The sequence below is a fragment of the Pogoniulus pusillus genome, chromosome 13 (genome assembly GCF_015220805.1).
Source record: "Pogoniulus pusillus isolate bPogPus1 chromosome 13, bPogPus1.pri, whole genome shotgun sequence".
NCBI lineage: Eukaryota > Metazoa > Chordata > Aves > Piciformes > Lybiidae > Pogoniulus > Pogoniulus pusillus.
Window position 1 is genome coordinate 24,629,048 of NC_087276.1, and position 23,814 is coordinate 24,652,861.

Here is a 23,814-nt window from a genome sequence, read left to right on the forward strand (position 1 = left end):
GATGGGGCTATAGAAGAGAGCCTTTGTTAAGGTTTTCATATGATCCAGTTCTGCAGGAACTATATGATTTTTCCATTGACTCTTCTCAGATTTAAGGCAGAAGTCAGAAACTGGGTTCCTGCATTATCATGCTGTATAAATAGCTCCAGTGGAAGAATAACAGGAGCTTAGTTAGGTCTCACCCAGTAGAGCAAATCATACATCTATTTAAGTTCATGATATATATGGCCCCTAGGAAAGCTTGAGAGGGACTTTTTAGAAGGGCATGTGATGATAGGACAAGGGGCAATGATTTGCAACTAGAGCAGGGTAGGTTTGGATTGGACATTAAGAAGTTGGGTTTTTACTGTGATGGTTTGGGAGTTCCCCACCCCACCCTCCCGTGGGAAAAATCACCCAGACTAGACTCAGGGGCTCTGGAAGTTGAATGAAGCTTTATATTTACATCTTAGCACAATATACAAGCAGGCATTTACAATATATACAGTTACATACAGAAATATACAAGGTAAAAGGTAATACAGAAGCACAACAGGCCTCCCACAAACCTGAGTCCCCAGGAGGGGCTCCCAACCACCCTTCCACCTTCCTCCCACCCCTCAACCTTACCAAAGATCTTGCCTTATGTTTAAGGTGGTATGGAGGGTCAGCCAGAGGGGTTAGGAAGCAGGTGGATTAGTCACACAGAGGGCAGGTTAGAGAGAGAGAGAGAAGTTCAGCCCAAAGCCCAGAGAGCAACTGTGTTATCTATGTTTGTGTCCTTGTTCTTCTACATCCCAGCAAGCCTATGAGTGCAGTAGACATCACCATTATTTCCTTCTCACAGCCTGTAATCTAATTCTTCTCACCAAAACATTCTAGCTAGGCTCAAACTAGCACACTAAGAGAGGGTGGTGAGACACTGGAATGGGGTGCCCTGGGAAGTTGTGGGCATCCCATGGCTGGAAGTGGGAGCCCATGGCATGGGGGCTGGAATTAAAATGATTTTTAAGGTCCTTTCCAACTTCAGCCACTCTATGATACCTGATACCAAGAAATCCTATCAGACCACCCATGTATATAAGAAGCCATAGGATTTTATCCAGCTACTCTTGCAACAGGCTCACCAGCTTCTATTTCATGTGTGGAATGCCAGCTACCCATGCCTCAGGTGGATCACAAAACCTCACTCTAGTGCCAAAAATGGTTCTTTCCATTCTCTGCAGGGACAATCATTTCCTTTTAACTTGAAATTTGCTATCACAGATTTGATTGTCTGCTTTAAAAAGAAGATGAAAAGTGGCACATTAACTTGCAGAGAGGAGCTAAATCTGAGACCTCTTATCCGAATCTTCTCGGTGCCTAAGTGCTGGATAATTAGAACTGCTGTCTGAGCCAAGAACACTGTTTTGCTCAGATGTTGCTAACCTTATACAGATTTCTCCTTTCTGCTTTTCTAGCACAGCAGAAGCCTGGTTCTAGGATCTCACATGAAACCTGACCTTCAGTGAGAGAGATCCTGCAGAAGCTTCCTACCAACCAGCAGGGGTTTAGTGCTTTGCAAAATGAGAAGCTCACTGTAGAGTCAAGAGCTGGTCAGAATCGAAGCATCACTCAAACCAAGCCATGTGGACCAACTCTGCCTTAGCTAAGACTTGTGACAACCATAGAACCACAGGCTGGGCTGGAAAGGACATTCACAGGGCATCTAGCCCAGTCCCCCTGCAGGCAGCAGGGGCATCTTCAACTAGACCAGGTTGCTCAGAGTCCCATCCAACTTCATCTGGAGTGGCTCCAAGGATGAAGATTCTATCAGCTCTCTGGGCAACCCAGGCCAGTGTTTCATTGCCCTCATGGTTAAAATCTTCCCAGCCAAAGGACTTCTATAATCAGGTGGATCTTTAAGAGAGGTGTGTGAAGTAGCCACGTTGTTGTTAATCATAGAATGATTAATAATAGCTCAGGAAGTCTGGGCTCCCTGCTGGGGTCCTCCTTGTCTTCTGCATGGATTGAACAGGTGGGCAGAGCTAGGATCCACCTGCAACAACATAGATGAGTGCATAAAGAATACCCATTAGTGGTTGCTGATATTCAAAAGAGGACAAGATATTTTGTTCAGGTACTGCCTGGAGGGGAACTAGTGACAACTCAGCAATTTTGAGCACCAGGCCTACAAATTTAGGAACTTCATGACAAATGCCTTTAAAAAAATAGCCCAAAAGGCCTTTTGACATAGAGAAAAATGGGGAGATGTGAATAGCTGAATTTGTTCTCTACCACTGCCTTACCAAGGGACACAGAGCAAGCCACTTCGTTTCCCCACAATTCAAACCCTCCTTTGTAAATTGAGGGCAGCAGAACAGCAGTTACAGCATTTTCTGTAGCTCCCTAGTTTGTATCTGCTGATGTCTGAGTGAGCTGGGCTGTACAGGAGTGTTCACTGCAGAAGAAAGGCCTGCAGAGAGCCATCAGTGTCTGTTAAGCCATGCTTTATAATGCTCTGACATCTGGAAGGACAGAGCAGAATCATTATTGGTAGGATGATGACCACTGTTTCCCTTATTAAGAGGAAATTAAAAATAGGAAGTGGTTATAATCATCATTTTGGACACCACTCCAGTGGCATCATTCTCAGTGATGGGGATAATAAGGGAACAGCAAACTGAATGTCATCCTACAATGCACTTTGCTACTGCAGCACAGGAGTGAGTCAGTGAGGTCCCTGCTATCTCCTTCCCTAACATCCAGCCCTGACATTCCCAATGTGAGTGGCTCCCTCTTTCCAAGGTCCATTGTAACCTGTACAAGGGCAGCCAAGTGGGATTGTTAACATTCAAATAATGGAAGGGGACATGGAAATTGACACACACACTCCCCCCCCAACTCCAGCAAAGAAAACAAGTGGCCTGGAGCACAGCCCTGTGAGGAGAGGCTGAGGGAGCTGGGGGTGTGCAGCCTGCAGAAGAGGAGGCTCAAGGCTAACGTCATTGCTGTCTACAGCTACCTGAAGGGAGGCTGTAGCCAGGTGGGGTTGGTCTCTTCTCCCAGGCAACCAGCAACAGAACAAGAGGACACAGTCTCAAGTTGTGCCGGGGGAGGTATAGGCTGAATGCGAGGAGGAATTTGTTGGCAGAGAGAGTGATTGGCATTGGAATGGGCTGCCCAGGGAGGTGGTGGAGTTGCTGTCCCTGGAGGTGTTCAAGCAAAGCCTGGATGAGGCACTTAGTGCCATGTTCTAGTTGATTGGACAGGGATGGGTGCTAGGCTGAACTGGATGAGCTTGGAGGTCTCTTCCAACCTGGCTGATTCTATGAATCAGCTTGCATCATTCCAGAAGGGAAGAGAAAAAGAGGTCAGATAGTGATTGGACAAGGAAGAATGGAGCAAAACTACAAGTTAGTAGATTCAGATTCGATGCTAGGAAGAAGTTCTTCACTATAAGGGTGGTGAGACACTGGAACAGGTTGCCCAGAGAGGTGGTGGAGGCTCCATCCCTGGAGGTTTTTAAGGCCAGGCTGGATGAGGCTCTGGTCTAGTGTGACAGGTTCCTGCCCACAGCAGGGGGGCTGAAACTGAACAATCTCTGAGGTCCCTCCCAACCCTGACAATTCTGTGATTCCATGAATTTCCCAGTACAAGAGTTATCACCATTCCCATCCCCTGCTCCATGGTGAGCTGCCGTTACCCAGCCCAAGATGACTGCTTTTGCTCACTGCTCCACACGAGGAGAAGAAAAATCCCCCTTTGGAAATTGCTAGCCTTCTCCTGCATGGAAAAACAAACGGATACACTTCGGGAAAGGCTTGTGCTGGGATTCCTACCAAGCCCCCCTCAACGTGACAGGCCTTGTGGTTGACTCGGAGCCAAACCCTGAGGTCCTTGCCGGAAGGATCGGAAGGATTTGACCCCAGGACTGTTATTAGCCTTGACATCACCAGCTCCTGACAGGGGATAGTTTTCCAATGAACTTGCTTGAGAACGTTTAGAAATGTCAAGTGGCCGAGCCACGAGGACACGAGAAGGAGAAGGTGTCAGATTCGCCCAATTGCACGGGAGAGTTGCGGTCCTCCCCCTCGCTCCGGTTGGCGACGGCAGCGCTGCTGACAACGTGCGCCAGGGTTACCAGACCTCCTCTCAGCCCAGGCATCCTTTGTCAGCACAGTCCACGTGTGAGAACCCTGCTAAGCAAGAGCAATGAGATCCCTAGCCATGCTCAGAGACCCGCAGCGGCGCTTCTCATGCTGCTTACCAAACCTGCTCAAAGAGAGGATGGACATTGTGTAAGCCTACGAGTTCTGCTTGGTGGACACAGGATCCCTGGTGCCATGCCACACTGGCAGCCAGCCTTGAGGGTGAGGGAGAAGGACAGAGGAGAACAAAAAAAGCTAGATAGCTGTAGGCACCATCCTGCCACTCTTGAGGAACAGTGACCCCCATACATCTACTCTCACTTCATAGAGTGTTTGAACTCTAGCAGAGAAAAGGCTGTGGGGCAGATAAAACCTTCAGCCAAACTCTTTCTCCATGCTGGGGACAGCTACTGCACTCTGACACTTGCAGATCAACTCAGCTCACCACGAGCGAAATCAGGCTTCTCAACAACCTTTTCCATTGTCTTCACCACGTTCTGTGCTGCCAACTTTCCTTGGGTGCATCCACAGGCTGTAAATCCCCTGTGCTCATAGACTCCAGCCACCATTCTGCTTGCTGACACTCAGCAAAGTCTAACAGGCTCTACCATTCATGCCTCCAAGAGACTTGTCTCATCCAGATTCCATTACTGAGCAATGCTCATGCAGCTAAAACAGTTCCACTTAACAAAGACAAGAGCTCAGAATCCCTATCAGCCATCTCTCTTGCCACCTCCCCACAATTTCTACAACCCTCAAGAGCACCACTTGCTAGTGTGCTGCAGGAACTCATCCAAAATGCTTTAAGATCCCTAAATTCATCCTGGAGGATTCACTTTCCCTTCCATCAGGGCAAACAAAAGCTTGAAATTCAAGGGGAGGGCTGCATTCTACTCGGCTGATTGGCTGCAGGAGACCTTCTCGCCCACATGTCCTGCTCAGCAACATTTCCAAATACTTTTGAGCCAGCTGAAAACAATTGTGTTGGAGGGGCAGAGAGGGTCTGCTAATACCCTATCAATTTCACATTCTTAGCAGAGTTCCCAGCCCACCAATCTGCCATCCTATATCAGGCGATGAGCCTTCAGCTGGAAACTTTACCCTGGCTCTACCTATTGTCCAATGTTTTCCTTCCTGCCAGATGATTGGAATCACACCAGTTGTTAATTTTACACCTGCTGTTTGTGAATATCCCTGGGTGACCTTTCCAACAGCAGCCAGCACAGGGGATTTCTTGGGGAGATGCACACGCATGCATGTGGGAGCAGATAGATAGGGAACAGGAAGGGGCCTCCCGTTGAATGATGAGGGATTAAAATAGCTCTTGCTGGGGCCAGAGTGGGATATTGGGCAGCAGGAATGATGAAGCGGATGTTTAAAACAGAGGGAAGTGTCGATCTAAGCACAGGAGGCAGAGCAGTGTTAGCAGATCCCTTCCTCTTTCCATCTCTCTCTCTCCTTGCGCCCAGCTGGCTGAGCGATGGCAGCTCCAGGGTTTCACACGCAACAAGAATGCCTCCCTGGGATGCTGAAGCCAAGGTCTGGGAAGTCTGAAAACACTTCCATTTGGGAACCTGAAAGAAGTATTTGTGCTACAGCCCCACTCATCTCTTCCTTGCCTTGGTGTAACTGACCTTAACGCCAGCTCTGGAGGGCATTAATCACCCCAGGAGGGATGTGCCAGCACAGCAAGGACAGGAAAAACCATTGGCTTCCCAGTCCTGAATTCTAGCTGGTCTGAGGAAGTCACAGGTGCTCAGATATCACTGTAACCAGCTTTAATACTCAGATTAGGTTAAACAGATCTAGCCCACATTAGAACTGCTGCATTAAGGCCACTCTGGTTGTTCAAATTGATTTATGGGGTGCCGAGATGGATCAGAGGGGAAAGTGGCCAAGGGCTGTAGGCAGCTCACCTCGACATTTCCCACAGCAAAGCTGATACTTGGCTGTAGGAAACAGAGCTGGTGTACATGTAGGAGTAGGAGATGGCACATTTTCCTCTGAAGGAATACTGAATATATTGGATAAACATCTCAACACAGTGGTGGATGTCTGCTGAGTGGTAGCAGATGTTCAGGGACAGGCAAGCCTGACCCTTGTGGAGGAGAAATCACTAATGTGTGTATCAACATGATTCTGTGTGTACAGTGCTCAATCAAAGGCCTCCATTCTTCCTGGTACAGCAGTGATCAGTGTGCCAAGCAATCCCTCTTCCAGCAATCTCAACCCATTGGAGAACAGCACTGGCTCCAGTACTGATTCTGCTCATAAATGATAGGGCAAATCCCGCTGTTCATCCAGCTCCTCTGCCCTCTCATCTGGCCAAGCACAACTCACATAGAAAAAAGCTTCTTCAGATCTGAACCTCAGGCCCAAAACAAGCTGGAAGAGCCTGGGACAGCAGTTCCCAACTCCTGTAACTTGTTGCTATAAGATAAGGGATCCCCCATGCTATTCTAGATGTCATCCCGCAGGGGAAGCTCTCATCACACCTAAGCTAATGATCACCTCCACTGTATCTGACATTAACTCTCAGAGTTGGCCACTTCACAAACTGAAGAACAACATTAAAGGGCTACTCCAACCCAAACAATCTTACAGCAACACAATCCTACTCCCCCAGGAGCTTCCAGTTCAGCCAAGTACTTAAGCTCATCATAAGTAAGCAGGAAGTAGCAGCTAAACCTAGAGGAGCTCAGCCCAAGTGAGGAGGCCCAGCCAGCCCCCATGGGTGATGTTAGAGCAATCATCAAGCTTAGTCCTATCTAACCGGGGGGCCACCAGGCCCCCCGGCCTTTGAAACCCTTCACCATTCACCCAGTGTGCACCATGGGGCACTCACCAGTGATGTCTGGAGGAGGATCCCTCTGCCCAGTTGGGCAAGCTTAGGGCTGCTGCTGTTCCTGGGGCTGATTATAAAGGGGAGTGGGCAGGGAGGGCAAAGTGGCCACACCTGGGGTGGGAGGAGACTCCAACAGAGCCCAGGTGCTCTGAGTTTGGGGGAAGGAGGGGAAATGCAGTGTGGGGTGGGAAAGGGACAGGTGGTGCTGAAAGGAGGGAGGTGGAAAGGAAAAGAATAGAGCTGGAAAGAAGATGATGGGGGGAAAGAAAAGAGATGAAGAGGAAAGGAGGAAGATGGAGAGGAAAAGAGGGAGATGGAGGAGAAAGGAAGGATATGGAAAGGAAGGCTATTGAAAGAAAAGGAAGAAGACAGAGAGGAAAAGAGGGAGATGAAGAGGAAAGGAAGGATATGGAAAGAAAAGGAAGAAGATGGAGAGGAGAAGAGGGAGATGAAGGGGAAAGGAAGGATATGGAAAGAAAAGGAAGAAGATGGAGAGGAGAAGAGGGAGATGAAGGGGAAAGGAAGGATATGGAAAGAAAAGGAAGAAGAAGGAGAGGAGAAGAGGGAGATGAAGGAGAAAGGAAGGATATGGAAAGAAAAGGAGGAAGATGGAGAGGAAAAGAGGGGAATGAAGAGGAAAAGAGAGAGATGGAGAGGAAAAGAGGGAGATGGAGGAGAAAGGAAGGATATGGAAAGGAAGGCTATTGAAAGAAAAGGAAGAAGACAGAGAGGAAAAGAGGGAGATGAAGAGGAAAGGAAGGATATGGAAAGAAAAGGAGGAAGATGGAGAGGAAAAGAGGGGAATGGAGAGGAAAAGAGGGGAATGGAGAGGAAAAGAGGGGAATGGAGAGGAAAAGAGCGAGATGGAGAGGAAAAGAGCGAGATGGAGAGGAAAAGAGGGAGATGGAGAGGAAAAGAGGGAGATGGGGGAGAAATGGGATTTAAAAAAAAAAAGAAAAATAAAATAAAATAAAATTGGACTGTTAAAAAAAAAAGTGGTACTGCTCTGGCAAGAGGGTTGGACAAGATGATCCTTTGAGGTCCCTTCCAGCCTCGAACATTCTGTGATTCTAACAATCTAAACTCCTGCTGTAGTTTAAAGCCCACAACACACTGCTCACATTTTCTGCCCATCAACTGTGGAGGACAGGACTGCAGAACGGCTGTCTACATGTGCCAGGTGCACAATCTCCAGGGGCAAGTGACATGTCTTTCAAAGGAAAGGATGTCCCTGACTAATTGCTTTGCTATGGTGTTCCTGTAATTCCTTTTTCTGAGACTTTCAGGCCAGCAAGCCACCATTCTCTGAACACTTTTGGCCAGAAACTCACTCAAATGCACAGACAGCTGCAAACCAGGAGTAGCACTGGAAGGGGGCTCAGTGTCACAGACTTCCAAAAACCAGGAAAACAGGGAAATAATATTTGTTATCTCCTCCCCCCCCCCCCCCCCAAAAAAAAAAGGCCCCAAAACAATCCCTCAGCAAAATGAGACTCATCTTTGAGGACCAAGGATGGCAGATGAGCTTCTCTCTGCAGCCTCATCAACATGCTAGCAGCCATCTGCATCTCTGGATTCAGTTCTGTCCTTGGCCAATTCAGTTTAGAGAAGGTTTTGTTTTTCTTGGGCTGGTTTTGTTTACAGCAGCTTGACCGAGGCAGAGAGTTCACCAGCAGCTGAGGGCAACCCAGATTCTCCTAAGTCTAAGTTCTCCAGTGAAACATCTGGTTACAAGGCAAGGTCAAACTGGCCTGAAATGGGAGAGGGCCACAGAGTCTCTCTGCAGAGATGCAGCCAGCTGGGAAAAGAACAGGCTTTGCTGGGTGCATCTGAACACTTGGCTGGGAAAAGGGAAAAAAGAGAAGAGAAAGAAAAAGAGATACTGCAAAACCCACCAGGGATCAAGAGGCAGCTCCTTTCTTTGGTTACAAATCAAGACCACCCCAGTTGCCACATGAATTGCTGAGTCTTATTCAGGAATTCTGGCTGTTCCCAAATAGAAGGTCTCTTTGGGGCCCTCATTTACACATACTCACCAGTGTGTACACAGGAATTCTACACGCCAGGCAGAAGATCTTCTTTGGGAGCTGGGAGACTGAGAGGTGACCTCAATTCATGCTTATCAATATGGAAAGGGTGAGTGCCAGGAGGAGCCAGGCTCTGCTCGATGATGCCTGATGGCAGGGCAAGGGGCAGTGGGTGGAAGATGAGGCATAGGAAGCTTCATGGAAACATGAGGAGGACTTTTTTCCTTGTGAGGGTGACAGAACACTGGAACAGGCTGCCCAGGGGTGTTGTGGAGTCTCCCTCTCTGGAGATATTAAAAACTCACATGGACATGTTCCTGTGTGATCTGGTATAGGTGAAGTGGCCACGCTTCTCCTGGGCTGCATCAGGAGAAGTGTGGTCAGCAGGTCGAGGGAGGTGATTTTCCCCCTCTACTCTGCTCTGCTGAGACCCCACATGGAGTGCTGCATCCATCTCTGGAGCCCCTATTACAAGAGGGATGTGGAGATGCTGGACAGTGTCCAGGGAAGGGCCACAAGGATGATGCTCTAGAGGTCTGGAGCAGCTCTGCTATGAGGACAGACTGAAAGAGTTGGGGCTGTTCTGTCTGGAGAAGAGGAGGCTCCCAGGTGGCCTTATTGTGGCCTTCCAGTATCTGAAGGGGGCCTACAAAAAAGCTGGGGAGGGACTTTTCAGGATATCAGATAGTGACAGGACTGGAGGGAATGGAGCAAAGCTGGAGGTGAGGAGATTCAGGCTGGATGTGAGGAGAAAGTTGTTGAGCATGAGAGTGGTGAGAGGCTGGAATGGGTTGCCCAGGGAGGTGGTTGAGGCTCCATCCCTGGAGGTGTTTAAGGCCAGGCTGGATGAGGCTCTGGCCAGGCTGAATGAGGATGTGGGCAGCCTGATCTAGGGTAGGGTGTCCCTGCCCATGGCAGGGGGGTTGGAACTAGACGATCCTTGTGATGATCCTTGTGGTCCCTTACAACCTTGACTGATTCTATGATCCTGCTCTGCAGGGGGCTGGGACTGGATGAGCTTTTGAAGTCCCTTCCAGCCCCTGACATTCTGTGATTCCTACTCTGTCCTTTCTCTTACCTGTCACAACTACACTAGAGCTGAAAGAATAAAGACAGAGCTGCCCTGCAGCACACTGGGACGTTTGATCTTCTCACTTCCTTAGGACAAGGACCACCCAGTTGCTCTGCCTTTGTGCAGCACCCAGCAACACCGGTGCCCAAGTCAGTGTCTGGTTGCAATAACAATGCAAACAACAACATTGTTCATGTGGCTTGAGAGCAGCTGAGAGCCAAAGAAACCATTCACACAGCCTGAAGACTGAGCCCTTCCATGCAGCCACAGGGAATGTTAGCAGCAAACCAACATTTTGGATTTCCTTGTTTAAAAACAAAGCTCCCATGTGATTCCAAGGACCAAACAAGAAAACCTTCCAAGAAAGAAAGCTTATGGAGACACAGCAGGAACTGTTTGGTGAACTGGGACTGATTCATGAGCAACCAAAAAAAAACAAAGCAGCAAAGCCTGAATTCACACTGTGGTGTTTCTATGGCATAAGTTGGCCAGGCATAATAATACTGATCCTTAGTACATGAGTTTCAGAGAGGAACAAGTGAAATGTAATTGCCTGAGCGTGGGACCAAGCACTGTTTCTGAGCTCTGGTGTTTCCTCCTTTAGGGACACTCATTAAATATCTCAACCTTCTCATGCTGCAGCATCCTCCTCTAAAAGGATAAGGCCAATAGCAGTCAGTCGCCTACCTCCCCGGGTAATGAGTGATTCAGATAGCTCTCATCGACCTCTTCAAGTCCTATACACAATATCTGATGTGTCATGCAGCAGTTCACATCAGCCAGAAAGCTGTTGTCTCTTAGTGGGACTGAGTTTGAAGGATGACAGACAGGGCAAAGCCTGTGGAAGGACCTGGCTTCTGAAACTTTCTCCTCTGGCATCAGTGCCTGAGCTGAGATGGGTTTGCAGAAGGATCTGCTTTCCTCCGGAGAGAAGTAGAGCTGGGGGGGGCAGGGGAGGGGCTCACACTGACAGTCCCATGATTGTCATCGCACCAGGTCATGCTGGATGTCAGGGGCAGAAGCATCTTTTGAGGCACAGCACATCAGCTGCTGTCTTCGTGCACCAGAAATAGAGGACTCCAAAGCTGAACCTGGATGCCAACCAACATACCAGGAGACCATCACGGTTCACATGCCTAATTTGCATCCACCGCTTGTGCATCTTAATCCCAGCTTTCCAGAGGATGCTCTCCCATCTCTGATCCCATCAACAGATGGACTACATCTGCCCAAATGAAAGCCACAGTTTCACCCTTACTCGGTTTCTTCCCACCAAACCACTGGATGCAGCTGTTAGCCAGCCCCTGCCTTATGCAGCCTTTGGTCTGAATGCAGAGATCTTCCTTCACAAGCTCGTTAGAATTTCAGTCACCCTTCAGGCTGCCTGGACACGAGCAAGCTCTGATCAGGAGTCACTGTGCTGCAATGGACACAATCAGCACTTTGAGCACATAGCACTGGTTAATGTTTGCCTGCCTTGGAGCTCGGATTCTGTGCAACCCCCCACACAGACTGGGCAGTTACTCCTGACAGTCTGTACCAGGCACATCTGGGTTGGGACTTCATTCTGGTGTGTTTGGCAGTGCAAATGCTCACTGGATCACATATCTCACCTTCAAAACCTTCTTTGCAACTCTATTTAAAGCTAACCATGTGATTTTTGCAACTTTCTGCACCCCTCATCCTCTGGGTAGGATCCAATGAAAACAGATGTTTGCGCTGACCCTCTGGTATCTGCAAATAGTATTGGAGGGGTAGAATGGAATCTGCTCCCATGCTCTTCCTAGAAGGTCTGAAGGACATCCCAAGGGATATCCTATCCCCTAAATAACAAACAAAACCACAGAGAATCATACCCTTATTCCTGAATTAATATCTACCAAAACTGAGCCAGTGTATTTGCAAGCCCACAGACTTAGATTTCTTAGGAGAAACTGAACAGGTTAAGGGTAGAGCAGGCAGTGAGGTGGATTAGGAACTGGTTACAAGATAGAGGTCAGAGTAGTGATGAGTGGTGCCAAGTCCAGCAGGAGAGCTGTAACCAGTGGAGTTCCTCACGGATCAGTGCTGAGTCCAGTCCAGTTCAACATCTTCATCAATGCCATTGATGAGGGTCACAGAGCACTGGAACAGGCTCCTCAGAGAGGTTGTGGTCTCCTTCCCTGGAGACTTTCAAGGCCTGTCTGGGTGGGTTCCTTTGTGATCTGTGCTAGATTGCATGGTCCTGCTCCAGCAGGGAGGTTGGACTCAATGATCTCCTTGGGTCCCTTCCAACCCCTAACATCCTGTGATCCTTTTGACCCTGTAGGTAAACCCAGTTTAGAGCACTAAGTATGCTCATGTAGGAATCCATTGTAGAAACTGGGCTCAAGAAGCAACATGGTAAATTGTTGATGCATCCTCATCTCTTTCTCTTTTGTCTTTTCTTTCACAGTGGGGAGTGCTGCTTCCCTGCACCCAAGCAACAGTCAGGTCTGGTACAGCTGGAGAGCATCAATGAACCCACACATGCTCACTTCAGAAAATCACAGAATTAACCAGGTTGGAAAAGACCTCTAACATCATAGAGTCCAACCTATCTCCTAACCCTTCTAATTAACTAAACTGTGGCACTAAGTACCTTGTAGCCAGGTGGGGGTTGGTCTCTTCTGCCAGGCAACCAGCGACAGAACAAGGGGACGCAGTCTCAAGTTGTGCCAGGGGTAGTATAAGCTGGATGTTAGGAGGAAGTTGTTGGCAGAGAGAGTGATTGGCATTGGAATGGGCTGCCCAGGGAGGTGGTGGAGTCACTGTCCCTGGAGGTGTTCAAGTGAAGCCTGGATGAGGCACTTAGTACCATGGTCTGGTTGACTGGATAGGGCTGGGTGATAGGTTGGACTGGATGATCTTGGAGGTCTTTTCCAACCTAGTTGATTGTATGATTCTGTGATCTCTTTCTCTTTTGTCTTTTCTTTCACAGTGGGGAGTGCTGCTTCCATGCACCCAAGCAACAGTCAGGTCTGGTACATCTGGAGAGCACCAAAGAGCCCACACATCCTCACTTCACTGAATGACAGAAATAACCAGGCTGGAAAAGACCTCTAAGATCATCAGGTTTGATCTATCTCCTAACCCTTCTAATTAACTAAACCACAGCACTAAGTGCCTCATCCCCTCTTCTCTTAAACACTTTTCTGCAAGGAGCTGCACTCTGCTCCTAGGAGCTGATGCCCTCCAGGATTGCATCCCAGCTAGAAAATATCCCTTCCCCACTGTCTGTGACTCTCATTTAGGATGTACCACCCCTGAGAAACCCTGTGAGCACACCTCCATCACCTCCCCACCCCACCAGTTTTAAAGGTGCTGACTGAAATCATTCTCTGTGGCCAAGCAGCTGGCCAAGTGAGCTGAATGTCCGAGCCCAGCTGCAATTCCACAGTCATCAACCCTTCAATTGCACACAGTGACACCCGAAAGCAGGGAAACAACCCTTAAAAGCTTGTTCCTTCTCTAGTTATTCACAGCAGGGATAAGTGAGGCCTCATCTATAATCACCTAAACCCATCACATGATTCATGCTCTCGCAGCACAACAGCTGAGCACGCTGCAGGATGCGCAGCAACACACATTGGTGATGCACCATTACACACTTGCCCAGTGCAAGCCCTGCTGAAATGCTGCCATCAAATTATGTCAACTGAGCCAAGTAGGAATAAAAAAAACAAAACAACCAAATAAAAATAGAATATTAAAGCCCCAGATAACAAATTAATAAGAATAAAAGCATGTAGGTGAGAATTAAGAAGGCATTAACATTCTGATGGCATCTGCTGCCTAAATTAAACTACAGGGAGAGGGGAAAAAAAAGAGAGAGAGTTCAGCTGATGCTCAGGATCAGGACAAATAGTTCTCAGATGGAAATTACAGTTTTGAAAATTATGCACCAAAAAAGGATCCAATTTAGGACATTTCTGACTTGTGAAATTCTTTCTCCAGGTGGGGATCTCAGGCTTGGCAAGATACTGGAGTTGCTTGGTTCTTACGTGCCATGGCAGCACCATACTGGCCCACAGGGCAGCTGAGCTGGTGTCCTGTCACCTCTCCAGCCCCCACAGAATCATAGAATCAACCAGATTGGAAGAGACCTCCAAGATCAGCCAGGCCAACCTAGCACCCAGCCCTAGCCAATCAACTAGACCATGGCACTAAGTGCCTCATCCAGGCTTTGCTTGAACACTTTGAGAGACAGCCACTCCACCACCTCCCTGGGCAGCCCATTCCAATGCCAATCACTCTCTCTGCCAACAATTTCCTCCTAACATCCAGCCTAGACCTCCCCTGCCACAACTTGAGACTGTCCCCTTGTTCTGTTGCTGGTTGCCTGGCAGAAGAGACCAACCCCACCTGGCTACAGCCTTCCTTCAGGGAGTTGTAGACAGCAATGAGGTCACCCCTGAGCCTCCTCTTCTCCAGGCTGCACACCTCCAGCTCCCTCAGCCTCTCCTCACAGGGCTGTGCTCCAAGCCTCTCACCAGGACACGTTCCATTTGGAGCTGGACTATGTGGATATGGTGTATAAAGTGTGCTTCATTCATACCAACACAGAAAAGGAGGAGAAATTAGGCCTGGCTGTTCAAAGGAGCTCAGTGTTAAATTATGTGGATAACTGCATCTGTAATTTACATGAGCAGTTACTGTGACAACTAATAGCGAACGTCATAAGTAGCCAGTTGAGCATGTAATGACCAGAGTTATATGCACCATCATGTCTCTTTGGCACACCAAATTAGGTGTGTATACACATTTTGCATGCCCCAAAGGACTTGTCCCTCAGCAAAGAGCCTCGATTTCACCACACAAGCCTGATCTCAGCAGCTTTGAGGAGCGCAGGCAGCTTATGCGACGCGAAGAGCTGGCACAAGCTCCATGGCCCAGGTCGGAATGGATCCTCAGACAGCTAATTAATTTTTACAGCTCCTTTGTGAACTGTAAATTACCCTTCATTTCCTAGATTTCTGTCCCATTTTTTCGCCTGCCTTTCTCTAGTGAAGCACTAAAAAGGGAAAAGTGCCAGTAATGGGCTCTCGTTGCGATAAAAGCAGCCCAGGCTCCCTCACACTCTGAACAATGCTCTGCTTATGACCAGAATATAAAGGCAATTGGGTGTCAAGAAACTGTCCAGAGATAATGACTTTTTCTGGAGGTGGGAGGATACAAGGAATATTGTTTAAAAAGCAGGGTGGGAGGAGGACTGTCAGGTTTTCCAGGATAAACACAGCCAAATCTCCTTCTTGCCAAGGGTTACAAACAAGATAAATAATCTTCACTTAAAGATCAGGTTCATCAGTATTGCCTGCACCAGGCCAGAGGGAAACTGCTTACAATGCTGAACTGCTAGCAGCCTCCCCTCCTTGCTCAGACAGGAAAGAGTGACCTTCAGACCACACACACACACACCAGAGTCTTCAGAGAGCAGCCCCTGAGCGGGAGGAAGGACGGGTGGCTTTTGTCCAATCCTGCCATGTACCAACACTACAGCTGCTGATGCTGCTGAATGCAGACAGCAACATCGTGCCAAGGAAAGACCTCCTGGTATGCAAAGACCTCATTGCTGTCTGCAACTACCTGAAAGGAGGCTGTAGCCAGGTGGGGTTGGTCTCTTCTCCCAGGCAACCAGCAACAGAACAAGGGGACACAGTCTCAAGTTGTGCCAGGGGTAGTATAAGCTGGATGTTAGGAGGAAGTTGTTTGCAGAGAGAGTGATTGGCATTGGAATGGGCTGCCCAGGGAGGTGGTGGAGTCGCTGTCCCTGGAGGTGCTCAAGCAAAGCCTGGATGAAGCACTTAGTGCCATGGTCAGGTTGACTGGAAAGGGCTGGGTCCTAGGTTGGACTGGCTGATCTTGGAGGTCTCTTGCAACCTGGCTGATTCTATGGTTCTATGGCTCCTGTGGGTATTGTTTGCTAATGCCACTGTTATCCAGACCTGTTACCTTGAGCTGTGCAGAGACCAGAAACAGAAGTAGTTGTAGGGAAGAGGTGCTGACACACCTGAGATGAACTTTGTGCAGGCTCTGCTGGCATTCAGGAGAGCTTCAGCATGGTGAGAATCACTTCACCCTGGTGTCAGGACACCAAGATTTGCATTAAATCTGTGAATCACCAAAAGGCATTACTGGAATTTCCGTGCAGTTGCATCTAACCAAATGCTCTCGTAAGAGGCCATGGCCACAAGAACATGCAGGGGATCTCCAGGTCCATACTGTTGGGATGCTGCAGGAATGAGAACACAGCATTGCTGGGCTGCATTTATGGGGCCTTCAGCATATCAGAGTCTTACATTGCCAAACACCACATTCCTCAGCTCTGATAGTGCCTCTTTTATCTCATCTGCAGATTCCTGAGTCAAAATCGCTGCCAGATGACTGTGCACAGCAGAGTTGACGGCCACAGAACCTGAGCTTCTCTTGCCTGAAGTCATTTACCCTGAGTATCAATGACGTTATGGTGTTCAGCCCATATTTACTACGGCTACAAACTGATTCAGAGAAACCTGGAGTACAGCATTAATCATTACTCTTGGGATGTTGAAAATGGATAGCAGAACGGACTTCCAAATTAGGTATCTAAAAGTCCTGCATCTCCCAGGAGAGCCCCATTACATCTCCCTACTCCTCCTAATGGAATCTATAGTATGTGAGCACAGCTTTGCCTCCCACAAGCCCTCCCTGCATAATTAGCCCCAGCTCAGATTGCTGCTTTCTGTAATGGCTGGAGAACCACTTTCTTCAGGCTACTGGGATGTAAAGAGGAAATGTTGATTGCAAAATGCAAGTCAACCACAGCCAGTAGGTCTGGGCCATGATGGAGTGATACAGAAATGGCTTCTCTTTTTTTTTTTTTTTTCCTTCAGAAATAGAACTCACTAAAAATAGCAGTTCCTCAGGAACAAGACTGCCTGAAAATAGCTGTTTCTCAGGAGCAGGGCTGGCTGCTTCTGAAAGAAGTAGCTATTAATGTATAATTGTCCCTGAGGCTGGCTTCTGAGAAAATGCTGTACATACAGAGGGCTGTAAAGAGATTTGCTCACAGGCAGCAGACACAGGCACCCCTCTCTTGTCAGAGGTCCTGTAAACTCCAGCAGCTCACACAAGTGCATTTGGTTGGCTCATCTGGGGCCACAGTCAGATCCATCGCAGCACAGGGAGGTATTTTCCTCTGCAGCACTTAAAGCAGTGCTCTGGGATATTCCTATGATCCAGACTAGCAAGTCACAAAGCCTCCATCAGCTCAAAATCAAACCTACACTGGTTCTTCTCCCAGGACTAGGAAAGTCTTAAAGGCTAGAGCCAGCTTGGAAGCTCCAGTGCTCACTTTCCACAGGAGATCCAAGAACTTTGTTGGATTGGAGGTCGTTCAATCTACTTCCAATTTCCTGCTCTACGCAGCACTTAGAGTTTTCTCACACAGATGCTACAGAGCAATCAATCTCCTGAAGAATGTCCCTACATTTCTCCCACTGTGGTGTTGTCTTATAATGAGGAAAGACAAATTGCTTGTGAGGCTGCTTGATTGGTTCGTTATTCCCTAGAAGGTCTCGCTCATCCCTCTCTTATCACCATGGGTCCAACAGCTCATTTCTTGTGTCTTCTTTTTCTTTCCTGGCACAGCCAGCTGATATCTGCACAGAACCATTCTCCTCCTCTTCTTCTCCCCTTAAGGAAAACTCCAGCTGGGCAAAAGAAGCAGAGATTATGAAAGATCCAGAAAAGGCAAATCTTGCAGAGCAGCAGCTTTAAAGATACGTTGGTGCAGGTGAAATATGGGGGACACCGACTAATTGTTGCCACCATTTCGGTCCCCCAAAACCAGTGCCAGAAACCACAGCACCCTCTGCTGAGAGCATCCTTGGATCCCAAAGGCTGGGTAAGACCGGGCTGTGTCATCATCATTGGATGAAAATCTGTAGTCTGCTTCTTCCAGGCTCTGCTTTAAGTGCTGCTTCAAGTTTTATCTCTCCTCTGTTCACGGGTAATCTGATGCTTCAGCATTCTGATAACAGCAGAAGCAGCTTTCTGGAGGAAGCGTAAAGCTGAAGTTCTGGCCACTGAGTAGCCCAAGGCAGATGTCTTAGCTCAGGAAATAATATTTTCTCTTTGTTTTTGTTTTTGTTTTTCCCTCCTGATTGAATTTCAGCAAAATAAAAGGGCACTCTGCTTGCCATTACAGCAGGCTGCAGTTTTCATTACAGAAGCTACCTTTAGTTCTGCAGGGAGGCTTCCACTGTGGTGTGCAACACAGACCGGCATTCCCAGACTTCATTTTAACCTCGTTTGCTTGGGAGAGAGCACCAGAGAACCTGCAGCCAGGCTGCTTCCACATACCCACAGCTGGGGGAAGCTTGTGAACCACAAAATATGTGGTGCCAAAAAACTGGTGCCTGGCTTGGTCTACGTACCCCTTGCCACAGAACCGTGCCAGCTAGCCGTGCCGTTCACTCCTCTTTCCTTTCCCTATTGCCAAGTGGTGTTGTTATGTAATCTAAACTGCAGACAGGAAGGGAAAGATCTATAAAACACAGAGGAAAGATCTATAAAATGCAGATACAGATAGATGCCTCTCTGCTCCTTGCCTTGTTATTTTGTTAAAGTTTCACAGAATGCCTGGGGACTCCCAAATCAAATAGCCCATGAAAGACAAAGTGCTTGGCAAAATTGCTGCTGGGTAGCAGCAGGGAGAGGAATCCATTCCTTCTTTTTTTTTCTCTCTTAAGCTCAGATCAGTTTGATTAAACAAGCATTTTGTAGCAGCCAGCATAGGGTGCTCATTAAAAAATACTCTACATGGGTGTAGCATTTATTATCCAAGGTTCTCGTCGTGTTTTACAAAGTGTAATTAATTAAACTTTACAGCTCCCCTCAGAGAAGGAGAAGGAAAATGGAGAGTTGCCTTAATCCATCAGTGAACTGCAGCAGGCTGGGTTAGAGGAAAGCAGCTGTTCACCAGCACGCAGCAGCGCTAGGACAAGAAGAGAAGATCTCCAGGCAAAGTCACCCAGGGGATGTGCCATGCACCTCGTGTTTGCCTGAACTGTGCGCTTCCAAATGCCAACTCTTGCAGATTAGAGGGTGAATTCACCCCCACCTATAAAGTGCAGGTTTATATTTGAGATACCTGGCAGTGCAACGTGCCATCTCTTAAATCCCCAGCACTGCTAAAAACCTGGGGCAGCCACAAGCCTGTCCGGAACTGAGGGAGGCAGAAGATATAAAGCCCGACAGCTACAAATTGCATCTCTCAGTACTGGAATGCTGTGCAAGCTGGTGCTTAAAGTGCAGGGAGGGTAAAGTCCCCTTAATCCCTCGCTTACTTCCCTCTCCCCTCCCCATCAGCAAATCCACACCTGCTAAAGGTCACCCTGAAATGAAATACACTTGAATACATCCTGCTAAAGCTTGGCTCCCCCATCCCAGTCCACAGCAGTCCCTCCCAGTCCACAATGCAGAGCAGGAGAGGCAAGGGTGCCCATGTGCCCTGCTTGAATGTCAGAGCCCCATGGCTAAAATCCCACCTGAGTCTTAGCTGATCTTTAGAGAGGAATCTCTTCCTCACCCTGGCTATGAGCTCTTTTCTTGCCAAGTGTATAGGAGACCGTGGCCACCGGGCAAGCCTGGTCAGACAGGTCTGCTGTGCTACTTGCATAAAGCTGGAATTTGATCTGGTGCAGGCTGGGAAAGAGGGGTGCAAAGCAATGCTCTTCACGGGTGAAGTATAACAACAAAAACACAGAGGTATGTGTGAGGGGAGGGTGATGCAGGGGAAAACATGTGTACCACACAGAAGCACAAGGAAAAGGAGAGCAGGTACCTCACCAACTAACCAAACACAGCCAGGAACCCTGCCATGGTGCCTGCAGCTGTTGACTGAGGCACTGACGAGAGAGGCAGGGGCTAGCTCTCTGGATGTGCAATCACCCAGCTGGAGGGCCTGGACTCTGTAGGTAGTGAGAGACAATTGCCTGGTGAGAGCTGAGCTGTGGCCCTCCCATCACAACCCTACAAACCTCCTGATTCCTTTGTGTCTTCCAAGAAGACCAAGTTCAGCCATTGGTGCAAAAATATGAATGAGGTGCAAGTGAAAAAGTTGTGCTCCTTGGCTCCTAAACACTTAGTTCACTCTGATGTCTTCTCACTATCACATGCTAAGTGTTTGCAGCCATGGGGAAGAAAGAGATCCCCATGGCTATAAGCCCCCCCAGAAGCACACAGTGGGGAGTTGCACTGGGTTGTACTGTTGACTGGCTGTGATCTGAGATGTGCAGGAAGAAATATCAGCAGGCATCTCCACTGGAGAGTGGAAGTGATAATGTGTGTTCACAGCCCAGAAAGCCAACCATATGCTGGGCTGCATCACAAAAGCAGGGCCAGCAGGACAAGGCAGGGCACTTTGCCCCTCTGCTCCTCTCTGCTGAGACCCCACGTGCAGTTAAGTACTGTGTCCAGCTCTGGGGCCCAAAGTATAAGGACACAGATCTGTTTGAGCAGGTCCAGAGGAAGACACAAAGATGATTTGCACTGAAGCACCTGCTCTGTGAGGACAGGCTGAGAGAGCTGGGGTTGCCTAGTGTGGAGAAGGCTGCAGAGAAACCTTATTGTGGCCTTTAAGTGCTTGAAGGGGCTATAAGAAAGATGAGGAGGGACTGTTTATCAGTAGTGATGAGGGATAAAGGTTTCAAACAGAAAGAGGGTAGAATTAGATTAGATATAAGGACGTAATTCTTTACTATGAGAGTGGTGAGGTACTGGTGAGGTTGTCCAGAAAGGCTGTGGATGTGTTCAAGGTCAAGTTCCATGGGGCTTTGAACAACCTGGTTTAGTGGAAGATGTTCTTGCCCATGGCCAGGGGCTAGAAGTAGATGATGTAGATGATCTTGAAGGTCCCATCCAATCCAAACCATTCTATGATAACACCCCAAACCCAGCAGCGCTTTGGGTCTGAATTAGAGTCATGTCAGCAACTGTGCTTGTTCCAAGATACAAGGATAGCAGAGGGAGAACAACCATGGATTACTTCAGCTGGGAAGGTCAGATGGACAATTTCCACATAAGGCTGTGAAAGTGATGAATGTTTTCATCAGATGTAAATGTGGGAAGGGAAGAAAGGTACAAGGACTATGCCGGAGGAACCGACAGTGGCTTCAAAGATGGTTACAAGGTGATTTTTTTTTTTAAAGCCTCTGTCACACTATTTAATTAGCCTCCAAATCCTCCCCCGAGGACCTGAGGGCCCATTTGTACAACCCTCCTGCTGGGCCACTCACACTTCACCAAGCAGACACATTGATTAGAAGGGATTCATCACACCAGCCTTCCCCACGCTCGCGCAGATGGAGGATGTGCTCAGCCCTGCCCTCCTGCACTGGTACCATTGTGCCTTTCCCACTGGGTACATTTAGCATACAGAAACTGTTTTTTACTGGTCTCTGGTTCTATGTTTCATGTTTGTCTATGGCAGGCAGGCAGCCTCAGATACAGCTGTCACTGCAACAGATTTACCTTAGTGAAAATTCCTGCCTGGGTTTTGCAAGTGTTTTAATGAACGTGCATTATTTTACAACCCTTTAGTACTGATAGCCTGCAATTATCTCCCCACTGGCATATAGTTAGCTAACCAGCAGGCTGATCAAAGACCTATAAAATGAGGTACTTTTGCAACTAATGCTAGATGCAAGCAAAGGCCAAGATAGGACCAGAGGAGGAGGAAGAGGAAGGAATTCCCTCTCCCCGGTTCTAAACACGCAGCTCAAATTTCTCCACTTGAATAGTTAATCATAACATTAACTTACACATTTTAGCAGAGGAGCACAAAGATGCATCAATACTCAAGTGCTGTGAAGGAGAAAAGAACTATGTAGATGCTAAACCATTAATCACTGGTAAGTGATCTCCTCTGTGAAGTGTTTTGAGGTTGACTGAGGAAAATGGCTCAGTAATAGCACAGAACAAGCAACCTGCTTGCAGTCACAGGTTAACTCTCTCCACTGCTTTTTCTGGGGTAGTCCTTACATACCAGAGCAGAAGCCTGATTGTGTTGAGGATGTCCCTGCTTACTGCAGTGGGGTTGAACTAGGTGACCTCAAGAGGTCCCTTCCAACCCAGAGCACTCCCTCTGTATGTGTGATTATTATCTCTGCAAGGCAACTCACCACCTTCCTGAGGAAGTCTGGCCATGGAAGAGCTTCCAAACTCCACACCCCTTTCTCATCCTATTCAGCTCCAGAGTCTGGTTTCCACTGTAGGCACAATTTTAGACGACCTATGCTGAACAGCTCAGTTGCCCTGCCCTGCCTCACCACATCAAAACTGTTCACACAATTAAAAAGTAACAGACTGGATGAAGCTCCATGGGATGATAACCTCCCTCCAAATTACTGATTGATAGAACATGCAGCTCTCTTAATTGAGCTTCTGGAAGTGCTGGTAGCCTGTGATTTCTCTTTCTCCTTGATGGCTGCAGCTGCTTAACTTGTGTTGCTGGGAAGACATCAGACTGAGGATGCAGTTGAGAAGCCAAGAAGCAGCCTATGCCAAACTGTATCTCTCCATTCATGTAGGTTTGATGCTTTATTAAAAGCACTGGATGCTTTGTCATCACTTTCAGGGGGTGCAGCTCTCAACCTTCTTGAAGGCCACTCTGTGCTCCTTCACACACCTATGGACAATGTGTCTGTCTGTTACTAGACTGTCACTGACCATCAGGCACAGGTGAGACCCTCAGTTTTCAAAGGGTAGCACAACAGAGCAGAAAAACATGATCCCAGCTTCTAAGACCTTACAGTCTGAGGGAGGCTGGGTTATGCTTTTTAACTCTTTCCAGCAGCTTCAGTGAGGAGTGTTACTTAACTTTTGAGGCCACAAATGATTCTATGATTGAAAGCTGCAATATTAAGTGTTAGAGTTGAACCAAAAAAGAAAAGGAAACCTCTTTGGTACCTATTGATGTTGTCTGCAAATTACTTTGGGGGGTTTGAGTTATGTACTGCCTGTTATTTCCATGCCATTACCTATGAACTTCATTTTCTAGAGGGGTCTTTAGTTAGATGAAAACCTCAGGGCAACGTTCCATTAGGCTTTTATTTTTGTAGGTTGGGTTAAACCTTCTGCAAACTGCAAGGTTTAACTGTGTTCCTTTAGGGTAGCTGAAGGAGACATTAAGTCTCTTTCCACCCACAATGCAAGACTGCTCAAGCACCTGAAGGCTCTGAGAGTTTTTGGCTACGATATTAAAAGGAAAGGTTATGTGTGGATGGACAGTTCAGCTCAGGTGGAGAAGGAGACAGAGAAACAGCATATTGAAACAGGCAGGGAACGGAAACTTCAAAGAGCCTGAACAATCACTGATAGAAAACCTGGACAGAATACAAGAAAGAGAGGGATTTGGGGTCACTTTGCTGCCTGGAGCTGGTCTGGAGCTATACACATGGGAACTGACTCTGAGCTGTGTGGTTTCTCCTGCATGCAGGAAAGAAGGGTAGTGAGCATTCTTGTGAGTGAACAGAAATACCTTTCTTCATCACCCTTCCTCCCAACTGCATCAAACAACAAGACCCTGAATTTTGGCCAGCATTACAGGTCAAAGAGAGGAAATGTGTGCTGCAAAACCTTCTGCACATCTGCACCAGCAAACAGTCCCTGCTTAGCTCAGGATTAAGATGGCATAAAGACAGCAGCATGATTCCTTTTACTCTAGCAGGGCAGGCAGTTCAGGCATAGATGTGAGTCACT

The 23,814-nt window shown here is 47.9% G+C and overlaps 1 long non-coding RNA gene across 1 annotated transcript; it reads right to left on the reverse strand.

Annotated features, from left to right (window-relative positions):
* Positions 1-944: 944 nt before the first annotated feature.
* On the reverse strand, positions 945-22,389 carry LOC135180347 (uncharacterized). Its single transcript, XR_010304401.1, has 2 exons — positions 22,236-22,389; positions 945-2,017 (listed from the first exon to the last, which is right to left on the reverse strand). It is a non-coding gene; the product is annotated as an uncharacterized LOC135180347 (long non-coding RNA).
* Positions 22,390-23,814: the final 1,425 nt, after the last annotated feature.